Genomic DNA, 24,430 nt, shown 5'->3' with positions numbered 1-24,430 from the left:
TGGCATGAAATTATGCCTTGGATGTGAAGTACTGTTAGGGCACTTTCTCAACTAATAACTGTTTAGTTGAAGTTTAAGTGGAAGAATTATATTGGATCTAATAAGCCAGGAACTAATGATTTGCAGCACTTATATTAAAATACCACACATGTCTTTGCAATTGTGGATTTCCTTATTCTTTTAGAAACAGTGGTCTAGAGCATATTGAAGAGTATCACATAGCTAACCTAAGTAAATGCATATGATAGACTTTTATGAGGGCTTTTTTATTATTATGAGGTCTCTTTTATTGCCTTCCTCCCCCTTCCTCTTTTAACCACAGTCTATTTGCCAGCTTCAGGTAAAGAATTTTATGCAACACTTAGTGCTGCGTTACTATGAATTCTGATTAACCAAAGGGGTCAACTTTTATTAGAAACTGCATAAAACTCAGTCCATTAAATTGTCCGTTTCAAGCTTGTAGTAATGGCTTATGGTTTTGATTATATTAATTAGTGCACCTACTGCACTGCCAAACTAAATGCTTATTTTAAAGAATACAGAGGCTTCTTCTAGCATAGAACTAGTTTATAGGGAACAAACAGTAGAGGAAATGGTAGATTTAAAATTTAATAGGTTAAAACAATAAAGTCATAATGACAGATAAATTATTTTGTCAAAGAAGTTAGCATATTATATCAACTACCCTTAAAAAAAAAAAAAAATCCCAAGTCATTACTTTTTACATCTTCATTTTTTAAATTGGCAACATCTTATTCTACTGCCGTTGGTCACAGAAGTCAATTTAACTGTTCATAACACAAAGCCCGAAAGAATATGCTCATATCTTCAATGACTTCTCTAAATACCTAGAAAGTTACTGGTTTTCTAAGCCCTATTCTAGTCTAAAATTGTCATTTCCACTTCAGCAGTTGATAGTACGAAGCATACATCACCAGACCCAGCTATTGATCTATCCAGCTTGATATCCCACACAAAAAGATAAATTCTTGTATTTTGGAGAAGATGTAAAAGATTCTCTATATCACTCATACTCACCTAGTCAAGGCTCAAATCAGATCAAAAGAAGGGTAGAAATAGCAAATCTTCATAATCCTAGAAGTTACATACAAAAATCTGAAGACAGACTGAACTGCTACAAATAAGCCACTCTGAGGCACCAGAATTGCAAGAGTATTGCACTTATAGGTCTGTATTCACTAATGAGTGAGCAACTACCTTCTGCTTAGCATTGTGAAGGATGTCACACATGCTCCTGCACCATGTAACATGGTCATAGATAGTCATCTGCATGGGACCACTCACGAGTCAGATGAGTGATGAGTCAGCTCTGTGGGAGAAGGGATTGTAATTCATTCCTAGCATATGGAGCCCAGCCAGCAAGCTATTACAGTGATTATTCTGGACTTTAATAGTGAGCTACATCTCAGAAGGCTTATACTAGGAACCACCTTTCCCAAGAAGAAAAAAAAAAGAAAAAAAAAAGATTTTTTTGGTGAGAACAGCACCAGTCTCACCAGTCATATATGCTAGACTTTTGTCTAGCTGGCCTCACCTCCATTCTAGGAAGGGGAAAGAATTCAACAACCAAAAGCTGAATGAACCAATGGTACTTATATTGGCAGTAATATATCTGACACTAATCTGCCTCTGTTATTTCATAGAATCATAGAATGGTTTGGGTTGGAAGGGACCTTAAAGATCATCTAGTTCCAACCCCCCTGCCATGGGCAGGGACACCCTCCACTAGACCAGGCTGCCCACAGCCCCATCCAACCTGGCCTTGAATATTTCCAGGGAGGGGGCATCCACAGCTTCTCTGGGCAACCTGTTCCAGTGCCCAACCAACCTCACAGTAAAGAATTTCTTTCTAACATCTAATCTAAATCGACCCTCCTTCAGCTTAAACCCATCACCCCTTGTCCTATCACTCCATGCCCTTGTAACCAGTCCCTCTCCAGCTTTCCTGTAGGCCCCTTCAGGTACTGGTAAGCCGCAATTAGATCTCCCTGAGAGAGAGAGTAAGAGTCTATCAACTACCTTATCAATACATGTGCCTGATATGTATGGCATCACATAGTTCACTTTTTTTTTTAATTTTTTTTTTTTTTCTGAATGGTTTGGATTGGAAGGGACCTTAAAGATCATCTAGTTCCAACCCCCCCTGCCATGGGCAGGGACACCCTCCACTAGACCACATTGCCCAAAGCCTCATCTAACCTGACCTCTAACACTTCCAGGGAGGTGGCAGCCACAACCTCTCTGGGCAACCTGTGCCAGTGCCTCACCACTCTCACAGTAAAGAATTTCTTTCTAACATCTAATCTAAATCGACCCTCCTTCAGCTTAAACCCATCACCCCTTGTCCTATCACTCCATGCCCTTGTAACCAGTCCCTCTCCAGCTTTCCTGTAGGCCCCTTCAGGTACTGGTAAGCCGCAATTAGATCTCCCTGAGAGAGAGAGTAAGAGTCTATCAACTACCTTATCAATACATGTGCCTGATATGTATGGCATCACATGGTTCACTTTTTTTTTTAATTTTTTTTTTTTCTGAATGGTTTGGATTGGAAGGGACCTTAAAGATCATCTAGTTCCAACCCCCCTGCTGCAAGCAGGGACACCCTCCACTAGACCACATTGCCCAAAGCCCCATCCAACCTGGCCTTGAACACTTCCAGGGAGGTGGCAGCCACAACCTCTCTGGGCAACCTGTGCCAGTGCCTCACCACTCTCACAGTAAAGAATTTCTTCCTTATATCTAATCTAGATCTACCCTCCTTCAGCTTAAAGCCATTACCCCTCATCCTGTCACTACACTCCCTCATAAACAGTCCCTCTCCATCTTTCCTGTAGGCCCCTTCAGGTACTGGAAGGCCGCAATTAGATCTCCCCGGAGCCTTCTCTTCTCCAGGCTGAACAACCCCAGCTCTCAGCCTGTCCTCATAGGAGAGGTGGTCCAGCCCTCTGGTCAACTTTATGGTCCTCCTCTGGACTCACTCCAACAGTCTGTCTTGTACTGGGAGTCTCACGATACCTCTTTCTGGGCCTCCTATGTCTCTTTCCTCAGCTAAGCAACATCAGCTTACCATGTCTCTGTTAAGGACCTGGAACTTTTAACTATCCGCAAAGCCCATCCTTCCTTCCCTGACCTTCTCATGTCCAAGACCTATACATGACATGAAAGAACAAGCTAAGGGAAGTTGAAAGTGCATTGGGTAAGTTTTAATGAGTCCTCCTTGTCCTTTGAAGTTCTTGGTATGACTTCCCGTCCTTGTGAAGAAGGTAAAGGTCCACACATAGATGCTGAAGAGGCATGTCAGTGAAGTAACAAGCCTCTCCAATGTTCCCTCCTTGCCCTCAACTCCTTTCCTACCTGTGAATGACACCTCCCCTTCCTCCATCAGAAATACCATTCAGTTAATGTTGCTGCTTAGGTCAGGTAGCTAGTTACAAAGAATCCCTACATAATCCATAGGGATAGATACTCTTTCAGGGACTGGTTCAGAGCAGTTAGCTTGAGTATTCTGGTTTCTTCTAACAGAAAGTTAACCCTCTCTGAATATGTGGCATCATGGCCTCCTACATCACCACTCTTTTTGCCTTGTCTTTCCTTTCATTCTTCATTTAACACAACCAGTAAGTCATGTCTTAGTGTGGGAAAGAGCTGAATGGTGACACTGCTGATGGTTCTGCAATACCACTCCCACAGAAAAACCAAATAAAACAAACCCCAACAAAAATAACAACCCTAGAAAAAAAACCTCCTTTCTCTTTAGAAAGAGTATAAATTTGTACATTGTTTTGCATTACTGCCTGGTATAACATCAAAGTTCATAACATAAATTTTCCTTTTTTCTGTTCTACAGATTTCTGATTACATCTGCCCCTGGCAAAAAGTTGCCAAATGATCAGCACAGGACTGATACAGGCAGCAGCAGTGCGAGCTTTCTGTGCAGTGTCCCAAAGCAGCACTTGCAATGTTTAAAAGATTCAGGGCTGGAAAAAAGAATGAGAAAAAAGGGAAGTTATATAGCTGCACAGCTGGGCTACCATAACCCAACCGCACGACACTGAGCAGGGTTGTAAGTGCTCCACAATACATGCCGGTGTTTGGTCCTCAGAATTGCAGAGGATAGATCTCTCTATTCCTAGCTATCACTACCCAACCTCTTTGACAGTAAATTCATGCCAGAGAGTGGTGTGGGAGTTTTTTAGCTTCCTTCAATATTGGCCTCGGTGTTCATAGCAGTCATAAAGATATTGGTTGAGAGACAGCAATTCCTGGACCAAAAATGCGCATCATCTTTCAAAACGTTATTCTTATCATACGCATTGTTGCTATAAGCTTACTCTGACTTCAGGAGAATGTCGGAAATAGCTTAGCTTTTTATTTTTTTATTTTTTTATTTTAATTTGTCAGGTTGTAAACAATTGTATAAATCTAACATGTTTGGATAGACCCCATTAAAATACATTGATTTTGTGAAGACATAAGGAGTTTAAATTAGAGCCTATCAGTCTTACTAGTTTTTCTCAAAATTGCAGTTTTGATACTTTTTTTTTTTTAGAATAAATAACTTTGATCTAGGTAAGTAGAGGAAACATTTTTTAAAAAGTTAAACAGGATTTGAAAATCCTAAAGAACATTTTATATACAGAGAACAAATACCTGTAATTACATCTTGGGCAAAACAGCCTGGGAGTTCTGGATTGCTGAAAAGGCATCAGCTCTTAGTAGAAAAAAAAAATTAAAACTGGGTGAAAAATTGTCAGCAGGACTGTTTTAAAAATACATTTTTCTATTAATTTAAAAGCTTTTCATCAATTTTGACAAAATTGTCATAAAATTATGAGAGAACATTTCACTTCAGCAAAATAGAATAAAAAAGAACAAACAAAAGCATCTTATTTTAAACTTACATATTAGGGAGGTTTACTGATTGCAACTTATTAATATACCAATGGGCCATATTTAATATATATCACCAATATATTGGGGGGAAAAAACCAACCAACCAAACAAAAACAACGGTAACATTAGATCAGAAGGATACAAACCAAAATGGTGTTTAACTTTATTCAACCAAATAACTGTACATTATACAAAATATCTGAGCACAAGATAATTTATTTCCTTATTCTTCACCAAAATTATTTTTTAAAAAAATTTTTATTTAAGATTAAACAAAATCAACTGTTAGAATTTCCCAGCAAATGGACGTTAAGGTAGCAGGTTTCACGTTAGATGTTATCAAATATTGTAGAAAGCAAGTGTACTTTTCTCTGCACTATGGAAATACAGATAGGTTCTATCTGATTTGTTGCCAGAAGGCTTGCTACAACGTTGAAGCTGATGTTCTTTTTTATGAAATTCTGAAAGTGAAAATCTCTCTTTCTGTAAAGTGATGCAACTCCAGTAAAATCAAAGGATTGTCGCCCACCTGTATTTATACTAGCAAAAAATATGATATCCAGACTTTGTACGTTGTTATAGATTTACAGGCGTACAGAATGTAAAAGCCAGAAAGAGTGTTGTTGTTAAAGCTAGGGCTGTTGCTGTTGTGGTGGTGGAACACATTTGCATAGTCATTAGTAGAGGTGATATAAGCATTACAGCAATTACATCAAAAACCTTCTTTGATATCCTTTCTCAAAGGCAATTTTATGTTGATGTCAAGAATCCATGCAGGTCTGTTTAATTTCAGACATGTTAGTATGCAGTACTAATAGCAATATAATATGCCAGTAGCTTTTACTCCAAGGCAGGTGTATACTGTCTTTCCAAGTTCTGTTTCACAGAGCATTTTTAAGATATCATGTGTTGCCAGAACATATCCAGATGACATCTCAGTCTTTATTCTAGAAGAAAACCTCTGTTCCAACCTATAAAAATGTCCCTTATGTATTACTCCTGTGGTATGAAAGAAACAAAAGGCTACCTTTCATGGTAGTGATGATACCAAGCACTATAGCAGGTTTATCACATCATGGTAGTAAATCAAGTGGGAATACAAGTTGAGATTAAAAAGAAAGGGTTTTTTCCCCTTTTCATTCACATATTCAAGAATAGTAACGATATTATTTTTGAATTTTGACTCTGATTTTACATGTTCACAACTTGATCACTTATAGCTTCAAGCAAAAAGCAATGATTTTCAGTGAAAAATCAAAATCAGTTGTTCAGATCGCACTCCAAAACAACTTCAACTTTACACTTTTCTCAGCTTAATGACTTTCTGATAAGTGAAAATATTAACTAATTTTTTTAAAGTAAATCTGACATTAAAACTATCATTCTTGTGTATTTCTAGCAGAAGCAAACTCAGTATCTGTCAGATATGGATGTGAAATGAATAACCAAATTTACTTTGAATTTTTTTTCAGATTTCATTCTAAAAGGATTTTAGTATCTTTTGAATTAAATGGATATGTATCCATATATATAATTTCATGCATATATGTATTTCTTTCAATGAAATAAAAGATTATATATCATGTCTGAATCAGGTCAGAAGCCACTGAAACAGTTCACCAACAAAAGCAAATGCCCAGAATGCCTTATGCCTAGAATGCCTTATGCACACAGTACAACTATTTCATTATTTTTACAGCTGAAAAAACCTACATTCATAAGCAGCAGTCCATGCCCTATGCTGACGGTGAAAATAAATCACCAAAATGCAAGAGGAAAACCCACATGTATTTAAATGACAAATAGCCATTCTGTCTGAAATTCTAAGTAGTGTGAAATGGAGAAGTCACAGTAGATTAAAAAACAAACGGGAAGCAGAAATTCAGATTGCCATCGAAGATAAGAAAGTTCTAAGAGGAGTGATCTCCCATGCTCTTTCAAGCTCTTGACACCCTTTGCCTCACAGCAGATGAAAGCAATACAAGGGCTGACTTCTGGAACACTGCAGCAAGGATTAGACAAAATGGGATTGTTGTTGTCCCCCAAGGACAGGGGGGTTGAAGACAGCTGGCACAGTTGGTAATGCTTAAAGACAGTGCCATTACTTGGAAGGCTGGACTCGTGATGTCGTGGTTTAACCCCCGCCAGTAACTGAGCACCAGCTGCTCGCTCAACCCTCCCCCGCCAAGGGGAAGGGGAGGAGAATGGAAAAATACTTGTGGGTTGGGATAAAGACAGTTTAATATGATAACAAAGGAAAATGACAATAATAATAATAGTGATGCACAAATGCAATTGCTCACTGCATGCAAAAGGAAAATAAAAAAATCCGACACCCAGTCTGCTCCTGAGCAGCGATCCCACCTCCCAGCTTGCTTCCCCAGTTACGTCCAGACATGATGTTCCACGGCAGGGACCATCCCTGTGGCCAGCCTGGGCCAGCTGTCCTGGCTGTGCTCTCCCAGCTTCTGCTGCACCTGGCAGGGCGGGGGAAGCCGAACAGCCCTGGACTCAGTGTAGGCACTGCAACTACCCAGCAACAACTAAATACATCAGTGTGTTATCAACGTTATTCTCATCCTAAATCAAATCACAGCCCTATACTACCTACTAGAAAGAAGAAATAACTTTATCATCTCAGCTGAAACCAGGACACGTGGGCAAATCCCCTAGCTTCCTTTTTATTTCACTATTGGAAAGTAAAGGCCACTTCTGAAATATTTGTGCATCTGAATGTAGTCAGTTCACTGTAGCTGCAAGACATTTTTTGCCATCTTTGGCCACAAAACAGTCTGGACGTACACTTTTATTTTAACCTCTGGATCCATACTATACTTCCAAATATCAGTGGATTGGAAACTACATGGAGATCACATAAGCGTTTCATTCAAATGATGTTTGAGGGGACACAGAATGACAGCAAGTTAAAAAAAGGTCTTGTTTTTAAGCAGAACAGCTGAATCCTCAGCTGATTTAGCGTTAGCTGAAAGGAGCTAGCTCACTAGCATGTTGTAGGGTAACAATACAATGCTGAGTTAACTAGCTCTGCCATGAGAGCATCCTGAAACCTCCATTATAGTAGTTAACATTATGGAAGAATAAATGCCACAGTAGCAGTACCAAGAGAACAATAAAACAAGCAACAAACAAGTGGATCAAGCAGCCACGGAATTTGTCCAAAGCAGTCCTGGAAATCTTTTCAAAGTTTAAAAGCCTATCATAAATTTTGTGTAACATTTTCATCAGAGATTTGCTAAATTGTTCTCTAAGAGATAACTAATAGAATGACAGCAGTGGATTGTCATAATAGTCTTGGAGGATTAATCATATCATTGCAAATTAGCCTTCCTTAGCTACTTATGCAAAACTGACCTTTAACCATCAGACTGATGTTCCTAAGACCAGTGGTGAATATTTCATCATCTGGTGAATTCCACTAAACCACTAACACTCTAAGTACATCGAACTTAACCTTGGTTTTTGTATGCCTTCAAATGTTGCTCCTGGAACTTTTTGCTTTATAATGAACACTGCCAAAATTTGCCATATAAAATAGTGTTTATTTATCCAAACATAATAATTCACTTTTCTTTTTTCTTTTGACATACTAAACTTTTTTTTTTTTTTTTTACATTTGTTTCTAACCTCCTTCTCAGCCCCCTTCACCTGCCTTGCTAATGCAATGCTAATAGCCAGAAATAAGACCACTTTGAATGTTTCTCTCTATTTTGGCTGTCTGAATAGTTTCCAAACAAAAGATTTAATGCAGGAGCAGCAAGAGGAGATGTGGGTGTTAGGTTGTGTGATTAAAGGCTCAGACACGCACAGACACACACATGAAGGAGCAGAGAGGCACAGTGCCAGGCAGGGGAACCCCAATAAGCCCTCTGAGAAATTAACTCTGGGTTTTCCCACAGCCGTCCCAGAAGAGTCTCAGCCCCCGTGTCAAGGTGGGACACCCACCACCATGAGCCAGTGCAGTGGCTCTGAAGGTCACCTTTCCAGCTGAGGGGGATCTTTGCCCAGGAGTATGGAACACATTATGGGATGCAAGGGAAGAGCTTTTTGCGATTGCAGAAAACATTATAGAATGTTTAGGGGAGGAACCAAAGGTGAAAACAGGCAAGGATCAATGTGGTTTGGGAGGGTACAAGCATGGAAAAAAAGAGGAATAAAAGGATAAGAGGAGGTGGTCACATATAACCGGGTGGCTGGTCAGTACATGTCTGACCGTACCATGCAGTCAGCAGTCTCCCCCGTCCTCTTATTAAATACCATTTCTAACTCATGTATGTTTATGGGGGTCTGAGAGTCAGCAACTGGAGTGAGTGTGGGTGTGCAAGGGAGTGTGAGGGGCCCGTACCAGCAGCTGAAGGGGGGCTGTGGCCTCAGCGGCTCATTTGTCCAGGTGCCAGCAACTGGGAAGATTCGGATCCAGGGGCAGCCAATGGGCAGGCTGAGTGCCTGAGCCCAGCTGCCGGAGGGACCCACATCATGCGTGTGCATGACATGTGCGCGCGTGTGCATGACATGTGCGTGCATGTGCACATGTCTTTCCCGCTACTGGACCTTCCTCATAATCAGCCATTGAGGGGAATAAGATGAGGCCATTGGTGCCATTTGAGCTAGTGTGAGTGTTGAGTGTATCTGTGGCACATACGTATGTCTGATCCGTGTGTCGAGACGTGTACATACGTGCACATGTGGTATATGCTTGTGTTTGAACATGCGCCTGTTGTGAATCCTTGCTTGGATTTGCTACTGCTTGGACCCAGGACAGGGAGTTGCAGCAGCCTCATCTCTGTCAGGTTATGAATTTCAGTAACTCCCTAACATTGAGGATCATAGTATATGCTAGCAGATGTGAAAAGCACACTAAAATCATTAGGAGTGGCATGCATATGAATTTAGATAGATGGCCACAGAGACTAACTGAGAAGAAAAACATTTCCAAAATGGAATACCCAATCACTTTCGGTCATGGCATGCCAGACTTTTAGGTCTTACTCTTCCAAATATTTAATTTGCTCGTACGAACAATTCAAAGATGTAAGACCTAAGAGAGAACAGTCATCCTGGAAAACTGTAGAAGGAAGCCCAAAACTCTGTTGACATTTGGTGCAAAGAAAGGGATTTGAGTGAGAGACTTTGGGGAAAGCTTTCATCCTAATCAAATGGGTCAGCCTGCAGATTTAGGGCACTGAATTCCTGGGTAAAGAAAAATCCCACCTGTGAAATCTGTAGAAAGCAGTCTGTGTGGGGTCCAGTATTCTGTGATATTCTTTAAGTAGTGAAAAAGTCACTTCTTCAGCAATCTGCTTCCAACAAGCAGGAAGGAATGGGGATGCCAGCGGGGGCCTGGCTATCGCGCAGAGGACGGGGAGGCAGGAGGTGCCCAGGATTGCCACCGGCAGGCAGCGAGTCGAGCATCGCTGCAAGATGAAGACGCATTCCAGCTACTCAAGAGTTTCCTCACAATAATAGAAGAAAAAAGACATAAAATTCATGTCATTTGGGAAAACAGACACTATTAGATTCTCCATTTCTCCTTCCCCTCTCTTCTTTTCATTTGTCCCTCAACAACAGGGTCTGTGTTTCTCGATTCACTGTTTGTGAGGAGGCAGCAAAGGTCACTGAGCAATCAATTTGGTCTAGTTTTCCCAGATTTTGGGCTAGAACTCAGGCCAGTGTTTAATTATGGCACTTTGAAATTGAAGCTGGCTCCCGTTGCTAATCAGAGCATGGTAAATGGACTATGCATATACATGAGTAACATCTGCATATGTGCACATATATATCTAATTCAGGACAGATAACTACCCTTAGGAAGAAAGACACATTACACACGCATTCTGTATATATACACATATATAAATATATATAAAATAAATGGCTTCTGTTTGATTGAGTTCTTAGCTTGAAAATACTGTATTAATTCAAAAAGACAGTTACTTATGAAAGACCCATGACAATACTTTAACTTCTGTTTTCAGAACATACAATATTTGCTTGTGTCTCAGATATCCCTGAACACCTAATTAAGTTAATATTTCCTTTTTGCTCAGTATGGTAATCTTTCTACTAGAAGTGAAGAGGTATTCTATCTCTAAGGCAACTGGTCTTATCAAAGAAGAAGTGAAAATAGCAGGCATTTATTACTGACTGGATTTTAAAAACATCTTCATCATCCAGTTAAGCTGTGTATATTATGAAGTGAACAAATAATAATTAAAATGCTGAATTTCCATTCTCAAAGAAATTCCATAATTTTGGAAACATTTTACTTTGCAAGAAAAACTGTAGGTGACAGAATTCCTTGTGGAAGGAGTATTTCTGTCAGGGTGAAAAAGCCATATGCATTCTGGTTTAGCTTTTCTAGAAATTAAACAAAACCTGACCCAACTGGGACCCAGTAGTCTGCCTCTAGCTGTGGTAAAAGCCTAGCCAAATATTGAAGAAGAAACATAAGAATGTTTATATTCTTAAGAACATTGTTTCATGATATTACAACCGAGGTTCCTTTGTACTGGATCATACCACAGGGACACCAGGTTTAATATTCAACTTCCAACAGCTGGCATCTGCTGCTTTAGAGAAAGAGGAGCAAATATAATTCTCCTAATTATCTGAATCATTATTCTTCTTACTTCATAAACTACATCTGCCTCCTGGGTCTGTTTTATACTGATCTCAGTTTCTAGCAGTTGTCTGCAAATCATTACCAAAATCTTGTCCTTCTCTTCAGGCCTTGTTCCTTCTCTTTCTCTGAGAACCAAACATAACAGGTGAGCATATTTAATGCTGCAGCCGTGCCAGATCTATATGTATTCATGAACAAACACATCCCTTTGGATCTCTGCCAATAATGCTCAGATATTCCTTTAAAACTCTGCCTTTCACACCTTTCTCTCAGAAATCTCATGGTTTTTTTCTACTTATTGCTTCATTTGCTTACAAGTTTCAGACTCTAAGCATCAACTCTCTGCTACACCGTGGAATATTACTAACCCTAGAATATCCTTGTTAAAAAAAAGCACCTACTTCGCTGTTCGTAGACATATCTTAAGTTTTTAGTTTTCCTTTAACGTAAGTGCTTGCATACATCAAATGTCTTTTTTATTGTCGTCACCACCACTACTGCAGAATTACTTGCCGTATCACTCACTCAGGCTACACAGCTTCCGGGTGGTATTCGGTGTGCTTTCCGTGGAGAGAAGCAATGTCTGGTACACCTATGGGTATCATAAAATCTTTCGTGGTAGCATGCAACGATGTGCTTATGTCCCCAGGCTGTACTTACAGTTGATCATGAAAAACTTCCAACAAAACCAGATTTGGAATGGAAGCTTTTGGAGCAAGGACTGTCTCTTAATCTGCGTTTGTGCAGTGTCTGGCATAGTATAGTTCTGCTCCTGCCAATCCAAAGGTCCTGCTGTGCTCAACATGACTGATGGCGATTTCAGTATATGGCAAGAAAAACATCAGCCACAAAATTTAAAATGTAACTTTTCCCTTGTATTGATCAATCTGTTACTAAGCAGTTAGACACTAGATTATTCTCTTTATCTATGCCTTTAATTCTCTGTCATGCACTCTGTCCTGGTTTCAGCTAGGATAGAGTTAATTTTCACCAGAATCTGGGACGGGACACGGCCGGGACAGGTGACCCAAACTGGCCAAAGGGCTGTTCCATGCCATATGACGTCATGCTCAGTTTAAAAGGGGCCCAGTCGGGAAGGGGCGGGGCAGGGCGGCTCCAGGGCTGGCTGAGCGTGGGCTGAGCGTCCAGTCGGTTGACGGGTAAGAAAATTGCATTGTGTATCACCCACTTTCTATATTCTGTTATCAGTACTGTTGTTGTTTCCCTCTCCCTTTGCTGTCCCAGTAACCCGCCCTTATCCCAGCCCTCGAGTTTTGCCTTTGTCTTTCCCGTTCTCCTCCCCATCCCACCACGTGCTGCTCAGGTGCCCGCTGGGGCTAAACCATGACACAGTCTGAAAAGTGATATAGGTTAGGAGTAATTTCTGGATGAAAAATAGGACATTAGCTATATCTAAGATAAATGAATTAAAGAATATTTTTTATTTAAAATCTCAACACATCTCAGAATCTCAAACGTATTGTAAGAACTGGCAGGGGGTTTAGTAGAAAAAATTATGAATATTATTAATTTTCAACAATAGAATTGAGATTATATAGGGGAAAATAAAATATTTTACAAAACCTACAGAAAGACATCAGGAAAGCAAAAAAGATTTGGCCAAAGAAGCAGAGCAGGAATACTGACTAATTTAAAATTTCTAAACTAAACACTGAATAATAATAAGAGCACATGCTAAGCCTATTTTGAATTGGTAGAGATTCAATGCGTTTTGCAGATTAGCTATTTTTCCCTGTACCAGGTATAAAATTTTAGGTACAAAGCCTATATTATTAATATACTGTGAGAAGAATCCCTCAGTTTGAATATCAAATTATCATAATCTGCAGTGTTTGTGAATTACACTGTGGATATTGCTATTGATGGAAAAATACAGTTCTTACAGTGGCTGCACATGTGGCTACTCTAATAATAGTGAATTCTTCTAATGGTGGTGCTCCTGGTAGCAACAGAAGCAGTAGCTTAGACTTCTCATAGACTTTCATTGACTGTCGAATAAAGTTAAAAGCAATCCTTTGTTTGTAGGTTATCAGACTATCTATTGGATGGGCAAATTTAGTAACAAATTCAACATTCCTCACCAGAATAAAAAAAAAAAAAAAACAAACCACAAAACCCCCCCAAAAACCAAAAAAACAACCAGTCAGCAAGTCTCTTGGCATAAAAAAAAAAAAAAAAAAAAGAGCATGTTTCATTCTTTCCAGTCAGATTGATCAGGGCAGTAGAAGGCCCTCATCCCAGTCCTCGTTACTGCCAGGCACAGACTCTCCAGGCAGAGGTCACTGAGTTGCCTTGCCACCTTTCTTCCCCAACGGGACACAGTAAGCATGACGTGTGCCCACATGAGATTCTGCAGCAGTCACGCAGCCTCCTCCCAACTGCATCTGGCTTGTGTCCTCTGCACATTATATAAGAGTCACAATTATTTTACTCTGCCAAGAGTTCAATTCAATTCTGGATTGGATTTACTTCATTTCACTAAAGTGTTACAGAGCCTTCCTTCGCCTCCAGTCAGGTAGTTTTGCTCTTGAGATATCAGCATTGCTAGTACTTATGGCAGACCAGAAGCAATATGTTTGCTTAAAATTTTAGTACATATTCTGGCCATTTTTTGTAAACAGACCTGTTTACCTCAACCAGAACTGTGTCCGGATTCACCAGTTTTACATTTCAATATCTGTGAAAGAACAGTGCTTTGTTGGATAACATTTTGAACCAGATTTTAAATAGATTTCAGTATGTAACTGTTGGCAAAGGTGAGTACTGGGATCATCATAAAGTACTGAAAAAAAATATATATTTAACTCTTATAAATTTAATTGCAAATTGAGTTTTGAAATCTTCCTTGAGCAAATAACTGTCTTTTAATGAAAATATTGTGGCCATTATCATCTAGAAATTTCCCTACAAGTGTTTTTTGGAAATATTTTATCTAAACATCTATACATGGTGTCCAAAAGATATAAGGATTCTTTTCCCCATCACCTTTCTAAATGAACAATGACAGCTCAGAAGATAAGTTTTGGTTGTTATCTCAATATTTGGTACTGATGGCATTTCTGTTGCCTCTAGTCACGATAAAGGTTTGCTCCTTAACTTATGTAAGTAACAGCTGCAGATATTTTTATATCACTTGAGGAGGTTCAGGTCACCAATGATAGATTCTTTATTCTTCATTCCAGTCTTTGTCTTACTGATGTGAGCTACTTCCAAAACTGCTTAAAAATTACTGCTATAATTCCAAGACCCAGCTTTATTCTGCTCTGGATAACAGAGAATAGGATATAACATATAACAGCTTTGACAAAGACTTATCTTGCAATTAACATCACAGAAAGTGGGTCCTCTTATTGGTCGTACCATTCCAAACCTTACATTTTTTAAATTATTTAAGTATTTTCATAAATAATGTAGTGAGACTACAAATTCCGCTGTATAACTGTGCTGGAAACATTGGGTAAAACATGCAAAATTGATTTCCAAAGTATAGCAAAGATTTTGCTCATGAATGCATTTGCTCCTCAGAGAATGAAAAGGAAGGAGAGAAAGACCTAGTTCATTAAGTTATCTTGCAACCAAAAGCAGAAACATCTGCTAAAATCATGAGCAACCTGATGGCTAGACACATCAAGGGAAATGAAGAATTAGATGTGCATTTCACTTTGTCTTAGTTTTCACAGACTTAGAAGAAGAATACTGTTTCAAATACTATTCTTAATGCATGCCTTTGATCTGAAATACAGGTAGAGAAAGCAGTCATAAAATGTACTGCTGAATGACTATTTGTTAATCTACCTTTCTGTTTCCACTTGGCTGTTTGCTATTACAATGTGGAGAAAGTTCTCTGAAGGCAAGAAACTAAAAAGAAACGCATATGCTTGGTCACTTTCAGCATGTTTAGCAACACGAACACTATGTACACACACATTGTCAGATTTGACTGTCTTTCAGATCTGGTGCTGAGAATATGAAAGGGAAGTAAAACTGTAGAAGGCGTATTTTTACCTATTCTCCATGGAACTCCCACCTTTTCTGATCCACATTATTGCTTGTTCATGAGACTGAAAATTTAGCTTACGCATTTACTATCCCACTGAAAAATGCCTTTAGGGGTCATGATAGATTACCATAATCATGCCTGAAATGGTACATAGAACTTTAGATGAAATTTCAGCAAGCAAATATGTGACTTCTTGTGGCTGCCCCCTGCCTGGAAGTGTTCAAGGCCAGGTTGGATGGGGCTTTGGGCAACGTGGTCTAGTGGAGGGTGTCCCTGCCTATGGCAGGGGGGTTGGAACTAGATGATCTTTAAGGACCCTTCCAACCGAAACCATTCTATGATTCTATGACCCTGCATAAGCCCATTTGATCATATAACTTGAACTTAGTAGGTTTTACTCTTCTGCTTTTGTTGCTCCTGGATTACAGCACGACAGCAGTGTGACTACTTAATGACTGCAAAGTCTGTTCAAAAGAATCTATTTTCTATAGATTCCTCAATGCCTTGAGGAATTATCTAGGGAAACAGAGCCTCACATGAACAAACTGGGCAGAGAATAGCTAGAAGAAAGAAATTGCAAAATACTTAAAGGCTTGTTTGCTTTCGAGAGAGTATTTGCTACTTTTGTATATTTTTATTTACATTTTTGTAATTTGTAACAGGCCCTTACTTGCCAGGTAATTAAGTTAGAGCTGACTCAGCCTTTACCTTATTGTAAGTTCCCAAACCCAGAAAGGTTTCACACCACAAACCCCTCAAAGAACAACAAGAAAAAAATAAAAGAAAAAGAAAAAAAAAAAAAAGGAAAAGCTTTTGGTTATATTAAAGACCAATTAGCTTTATAAGAAACTTCAAAATAGCTAGGTCTATATAGGAATATTTTTTCTGATGCGACCATGCAAAGCAGGTTCCTGCTTTTAGGCTTAGTCTCTGTTAACTCAGTGTCTCTCTAAATTACAGAAAATCCCTTGCAAACTCGTATTCTTATTTATGATGTTCTACTTTCTGCCTTCTCTGTAAGCTGATGATCTCAACCTTATTTCAAACAACTGCTAACTCTACCCTTCAACTCCTTGTTTCACACCCTCCAGGATACGTGCTATTCCTCCCCAGCATGATCAGCTGGATGCAAAGGAAGACATCAATGTGCCACAGAATTAATTATACAACTACATCTTTTTAGAGAAACGTAAAGAAACTGTGACCAAGCAAATCAACTATACTGTTCATCAGTTCATCACATCATTGTATTAATATTTGAAAATTCTTCCCCCCTGCTACTTAACTATAAGTGAACTCTTGAGCACACAAGTCAAGTTTGTTCTGCATCTGTGGTTAAGATTTCACCATAGCACTGTTGTAATCCCAGTACTGTTCTGTGCATGGCCATTCATTGCAGCCCATATGATAATTTAAGGACTATTCCAATTTACACTGGCATCGATGACTACCTGCAATGAAATGCAGCTATGGCTCAGCCTACAAAGCAAACTTTGTGACCATATATTTTTCTTTAGTCAACTCTCTTGACCTCTGCTGAACCAGGATTGGGAAATTTAGAGGGGTTAAAGTCTCAGCATCAATTTTACTTTAAAGAAAGCACCTTTTCTTCATGGTGTTGTTTCCTGAGGCAATTAAATCAAGGCAGTAGCCAGACTGTGCTATCGGTGTGCTCCCAGCACTCTGTTATTCCAGAGGTGTTAACTGAGACAGAGCTGGGCTTTGAAAGAATTGTTTAGCCAGGTTGTTCTTTAAGAAGCAAAGAAAAAAGATTGGAAAAGTAATACAAATCTTGTTTTATCATAAGTATGTGAAAAGTGTTTCAAACATAAAATAAGAGTAACCAAGGGGAAGTATTTACCATGATAATGAAAGAGCTTTTTAAAAGATGCATGTAAACATGAGACAAAATGGCAAATTTATTCTGAGGGACAGAGTCAAGAGTGAAAAGAAATTTTCTATTAGAGATGCAAACTGTGAAACTTTCAGTTTAAACAGTTCTCCCCTGTCAAGAGAAAAACAAATAAGAATGTAAAATTGATTTAAAAATAGAAATAAGTAAGTACTCCAGTGAATTGGACAGAGAAAACAGGTAGCTTTACAAAAAATAAAATGGAGTTCTCAAATTAAGGAGACAGATGGTGCTGCCACACACCATCAAGCAGTGATCTCCACTTACAGACCCAAGAGGTGCAGATCTTCACAGCCCTCCACCTGGGACTGGGGCTCTGCTGTGTCTTCTTATATTGAGCCCAGGAGTCCACGAGGGCTGGGGGAAGGATGGGGCAGCTGCCACATGACGGAAGCCTGCAGTGACGTGTGAAGTGCTGTGCACCCATGAGCTAAAAGAATGAGATACTGAGAACCAAGAAATAAACCAGGTACAGGCCCATATGATAGCACTGCATCAAACCTTCACTGGCATTCTGTTCTGACCCAGAACATTCTTCTCTTCTTGCTGTGCTGGTGTGAACAACCCCAAGTGACTTAATCCAGACATACAGACAACTCCCCCTCCACTGCCACTTCAGCTGCAACAGCTAGCATGTGGTGGGAGAGAGAGGAACCATGACTGGGGAGCTTCTCCTTTTCTTAATGATTTGTTCTCCCACTTGAGCAGGTGAGGAAGAAGGGGTCTGGGAGGTGCAGCTCTTTCCTTGCCCATGAACTGTGACAGCAAAAACCTGTGCAAAAAGTATGGTGTATTCCACTTATCCCCGTGTGTATGTATAAGAGTGAAAACCAACAGTTTTCTTGGGGAGTTAAAAAAAAGAAAACTGGAAAGAATAATAAAAAAAGGCTGAGTCACTAAACAGAAAGGAAATAGAACAGGTTGTGAAAATGCTGTCTTCTGAAGGATATAGGTGCTTAATATCTGGGTATTTTCTTTTTAAATGAAAGGAGAACAATGACAGTACTTATGTAGCTAGCTCAGTAACAGGAATGGGAATAGATTGTTGCTTGAGTTATCAGCAACAATAAACTGTGCTGATCAACTCTTTAAATTACAAGGTGAAAGTAATAATCATAGAACACATTACTGGTCACATTTTGTGCAGCTCTGGAATTGAGAATGGTACTTTGTATTGAAAAAAAAAAAATTGAACATAAACAGAAAATCAAGTAAAAAAAAATCCTAACTGCTATCAAGGAGGTGTGTGGTTTTCTTGGGTTTGGGGTGAGTTTTTCGATATATTTTTATTCCAAATGCCATATCTGAAGTCTGAACTCTCTTTGACTCTTTGCTCACTTGTTTGACACTCTCCATGCTGTCCTGACCCACAGAGCTGCTCACCTGTGTTACATTCTGAGGCCCCCCTCGGTGTGGGTGAAAGTTTTTGAAAGAGCCTCAAAGAATTCTCAGTCTTTTTTCTGTGGACTTTGTTTTACAACAAGGTTGACTGCAAAGGAAACAGTTCATTCCTGTGTATATCCTGGGCAAAGCACATAACAAGGACATTTTTCAAACATAGAAGAATTGAGTTCAATTTTTTTGTGTGTATTAGGCTTAAATAGGCTTGTTTCACAGCAGGCATACATGGGATTTAGTTTTGGAAGTACTTTTGTTATTTTATTTCTTAAATAAATTTCTTGTAATAAATGCAAAAAACTCTTCCCTTCCATTCACTTTATTTTATTTAATAAAATCATAGAATCACAGTTTCACAGAATCATAGAATGGTTTGGGTTGGAAGGGACCTTCAAAGATCATCTAGTCCAAATCCCCTGCCATGGGAAGGGACATCTTCACTGGATAAGGTTGGTCAAAGCGCCATCCAACCTAATCATGAATGTTGCCCATGATCCATAACTACTCTGGACAACCTATTCCAGTGTTTCACCACCCTCATCATAAAAAAAAAAAAAAAAAAAAAAAATTATTCCTTATGTCCAATCTAAATCTATCCTCTTAGTTTAAAACTCTTGCCCCTTGTCTTGTCATTACCGGCCTTGGTAAAAATTCTTTCCCAATCTTTCTGATAAGCCCCTTTTATATATTGAAAGGTCACAATAATGTGTTCCTGAAGCCTTCTCTTCTCCAGGCTGAACAACCCCAACTCTCTCAGCCTGTCCTCATAGCAGAGGTGCTCCAGCCCTCTGATCAGCTTTCTGGCCCTCCTCTGGACTCGCTCCAACAGCTCCATGTCTCTCCTGTACTGGGACCCCCAGAGCTGGACGCAGCACTCCAGGTGGGGTCTCACAAGAGTGGAGTAGAGGGGCAGGATCACCTCCCTCAACCTGCTGGCCACGCTTCTTTTTATGCGCTTTGGGTTGCAAGTGCACATTGCCTGCTCATATCCAATTTTTTGTCCAGCAGTATCCCCAAGTCTTTCTCTGCAGAGCTGCCCTCAATCCATTCATCCCCCAGTCAGTATTGATACTGAGGATTTCCCCAACTCAGATGCAGGACCTTGCACTTGGCCTTGTTGAACTTCATGAGATTCACACGGGCCCACTCCTCAAGCCTGTCAAGGTGCCTCAGTTGGCACCCCTTCCCACCAGTGTATCAAGTGCACCACTCAGCTTGGTCTCATCCACAAACTTGCTGAGAGTGCACTCAATCCCACTATCTATATGATTAATGAAGATATTAAATAGTATTAGTCCCAGTACAGACCTTTGATGGACACCACTTGTTACTGGTTTCCATTTGGACATTTCCCAATCTTCTTTGCAGTAGTATGAGAAGTATAGATTCCTGCTCCATTGATACACAGTTTTTGCAGATATCACTTCTGATTCTCCAAAGTAACATAATGTTGACCTTTTAAAGTTATTGTTTTGTACCAATGTTACTTTTCCAGTTTGGGAATCATCATTCAATGCCAAGATATGGTAGCCTAAGACACAGAAAACCAACCTGTTGCATATTAAAAGTAGAAGATAAGGGACTGTATGTAGCTCAGGTTTGTAAAAGTTTTGGGAAAAGCTTCTGTGTCCTTACCACATAAATACTGATCAAAATATTTTTCAGTTGGAATATAATTTGTTTCCTTGGACTGCTGAGAAGTGAACAGGGAGCATCGGTTTGAAGAAAGGAAAGCAGGGGATGGTGATTACAGAATTTTAAACTGGTTTCAGCTACAGCATGTACTTCTAAAAAAAAAAAAATTAAAAACCTGCCAGTGCTTTTACCTTGGAAAAACATCATGAGTTTAAGTTAAGAACCACTGTGTTGTAAAGTCTGCTGTTCTCATGTTTCACATCAGGCTTCTATCTGATGTGACACATATTTGTTCTTAATTTTTATTCAAAAGGTCTATGCAGGGTTGCTATGAGTCACCAACTTTATCATAGGACTATACTTAAAATTAATCAGAATTCATCTCAGTTTTGGAATGAGTTTCACAATAGGGTAATACTACGTCTCAATCTCAGGAATGTTGGCTTACCTGAAGCTGATAGTCAAAACCTTTGCTCCATGTACATGGAGCATGATGTTCTATGGCAGGGACCATCCCTGTGGCCAGCCTGGGCCAGCTGTCCTGGCTGTGCTCTCCCAGCTTCTTGTGCACCTGGCAGGGCGGGGGAAGCTGAACAGTCCTGGACTCGGTGTAGGCACTGCAACTACCCAGCAACAACTAAATACATCAGTGTGTTATCAGCAATATTCTCATCCTAAACCCAAAGCACATCACTATACCAGCTACTAGAAAGAAAATTAACTTTATCCCAGCCAAAACCATAACAAACATATAAGTAAGTGCCATTGCGATGCTTTGAGGAAATAATGAGTCTGATTATTTTTCAATTTTTTAAGAGAGGATATTTGGAGAACATGCAAGGTCTTCAATGGTGTAAATAACTGAATCAGACTGGTTTGGGCATTCAGAAGTTTTAAATCCTACACCAAAGCATTCCTGGCCACTGTGAAGAAAACTTATTTTCACTCATGAATTCTTGATCAGAAAACTTAATATGGGTAGCTGACAGATTGGCAAGCCAAATCTCAAAAAAAAGAAGGCTTTTTTTAATGTAATGGGATTTCAGTTTCCTGTCAAGTCAGAGAAATAACTTACCGTGCATAAAGCTAAACCTGTGTGTGTGCCTGCAGGATTTGGGCCTAACGCTATGAGAGAAGGATGAGACAGTACAATATTAAGGAGCTCTGCTTGCTCTGCTGACATGCTGCAAAGTTTCTGTTTTGCTCAAAAAACAGGGAAATGCCCAGAGAATGTGATTCTGTGTTTTATTAATGTACAATCTGAGCTCACAGCAATTCAAGAGAAGGTGGAAAATAGCATAATTCTCAACATTTTGACAGGACTTGTTTAGCTCATTTCTTCACATTTTGAAAAGGAACATTATGCTTTCATTTCAAAATTGCCTTTGCGAAAGTTTCCATGACTGGCATCTACTGCCAATGTTTCTGTATATGTTTAGCAGTACTATAGCAGAACTATTTCTGTGTGGTTTTATTTCCCTGATTATCCAGGTCCTAAAAACTATCTAGATGAGGCTATCCTCGGTCTGCGTATAGCCAAATTAGCAATTATTAATACTTTACTTTTTTTTATTTCTATAATTCGCTGTTATAGTTTAAGTGCCCTAATTTTAGCATCTGGAATATGCTTCCAATATACAGTAATGTAAATAATGTGGTAAGAAAAGACCACGGTATACGTGTCAAATATTGCTTCACAGTATTGTGACATTTTTATTTTATTGGTCTATTCTTCTATTAACATAAACATAATTAATAAGAGCTCTTTCCATACAGTGTAGTTGGATTTATAATTATAGGCAAGACCACTTGTACCACAAAGTGTTATTTGTGACAAAATGAAAATTATTTTCAGGGCACTAAGTTGATATTACTGCACCGAAGGAAAAAAATTATTCATGTTATGTTTAACTGGTCACAGTATCCCTTAAAAGTACATGCAAATTCCAGGAGCTAGTCATGGAAAGGTATCAGTTCTCTGCTTGCTTAGACCCAGTTCATGCTCTTGAGTCTCATACTGAGATTTCTTCATGGTGGAAGGACTGATTAACGTAGTCTGTATAAACAGTTCAAAGAATACTGATTTCAAGTGATCAGGAGCTGGGATTTCTGATCCATGGGAAACTTTAACTCATCAATGTCTTTGATCTGATATTTTCTTCTATTCATCTGATGACCATGAAATTAAGACATCAATTAGCTACCTTCAAAATTTGCTTTACCCTGACAAATTTTATTATACATGCATGTGACAGATTAGTACTTTTGCACAAATAGGAGCAAAGTATGTAAAAGAAAGGAAAAAAAGACAAAAGTATTAGGAAAAAGAAAGCGTAGTGAGTCAAAGAAACAACTGCAAACTGAACGAACACATATAAGTGCGTCACAGAAACATGCTATAGAAACATATAGCCGATTAGTCATACAGCTACTATCGCCAGTGAAATTTTGTTATTTTTGACTGACATGTCAAATGTTGATAAAGGACAAAGAAATCAGACATGCAGGAATCACAGAATGTATGTTTGACCAGCACCTGTGGGATAGGGAATATCTTATAAATTCATATGTTCATTACTTTCTCCATCTCTGTGTCCTCACGTCCCCGTAGTCTCCATCTCACAGATGCGAACCTCAGAAGCTGAGCGACTCCCTGAGGTCAGACCTGCAAACTTCCCGAGAGAGCCGAAGGCAGGCCACCTGGACCAGGGGTAGGTGCGCTACTGAGGTTACGTCCTCAGTGGTTGTAAATGGGCATAGCTCAGCTGACTTTAAGCTGTGACTTTGCCTTTACATGTTTTGTCTTCTGCTACATTTCAGAAACTGATTTGATCTGATTTTAGGAGGGTAAGAAATATTAAGACTGTTAGTCCCTGGGATATCTCTCTAAACTGGAGAGAGGGGGAAAATCTGATTGTTGCTGAAAGCCAAAATCATAAAATAAAATGTTTTGAAAACTGGCTGAAATACGCACTACTCCAGTGGTCACTGTAATATTCAGTGCAAAGAAGCTAGAGTTCATCTAGCAAGCTACTCTGGCAGCAATGCAAACAGAAATATGGAAGATAAGATATAGTAATATTTTTTTTTAATAAGCAGCAAGTTGAAGTAGTGCTGTAATAGTTGCCTAAGAAATTAAATAACTCAACCTAGTATGCTTTGAATTTGTAAGTATAATGATTTTCTTCCAATCAAATTCCAGAAAATTTTGTGGGATAGACTAACCATTTTACGCCCACTGCCATAAAAGTAATTCTTAAAATACTAAGTGTTTCACTTCTTTAACATTATTGCAACTATCAGTTAGAAATGTATCTCAATAAATGCATCAGAAGCTTCTTAAGGAATAGCTCTGTGCTGCTTAAAGGCTTACAAGTCTCTCCCCGCAGGATGTCAGGTACCCTCCTGTTAGTAGAGAAAACAGACCAGTTTGAACTATCCATCTTCATTTGAAAGGTAACAAAACCAGACCTTTCTTGTAACACAATACTTGTCGGATTTGTCAAATCTGTAAATATAAATGAGAAATTGTTAACCAAGCCTACAATATTTCCTTTTTATTCTTTAGCATACACCTGAAATCTGTCAGTTCTAATATCCCCGTCAGTAATTATGAAGGCCCTCAAGGCTATTTGTTAGATGCTACATGGTACGTTTTACACAATAGCAGCTTTTGGGGATATTCATATTTGGCTTCAGAAAGGTAATAATTAGTTTTGCATAGTCTCATAACAGAACCTGTACAGGAGTCCCTCATTTATTCAAGGAGATAAAGAAAGAAAGCTAAAGATAAAGAATTTCTTCTTTCCACCGCTGCACTTTGAAGAGAACAGCTAGGTTGAATGTTGAGGTCTTTTCTGAGTCTGCTTAATGTTTAGAATTTCATTAAAATTTTATCGAACACTTCCTT

Source organism: Grus americana, chromosome 2 (genome assembly GCF_028858705.1).
Source record: "Grus americana isolate bGruAme1 chromosome 2, bGruAme1.mat, whole genome shotgun sequence".
Classification (NCBI taxonomy): Eukaryota; Metazoa; Chordata; class Aves; order Gruiformes; family Gruidae; genus Grus; species Grus americana.
This window is presented reverse-complemented; position numbering follows the sequence as displayed.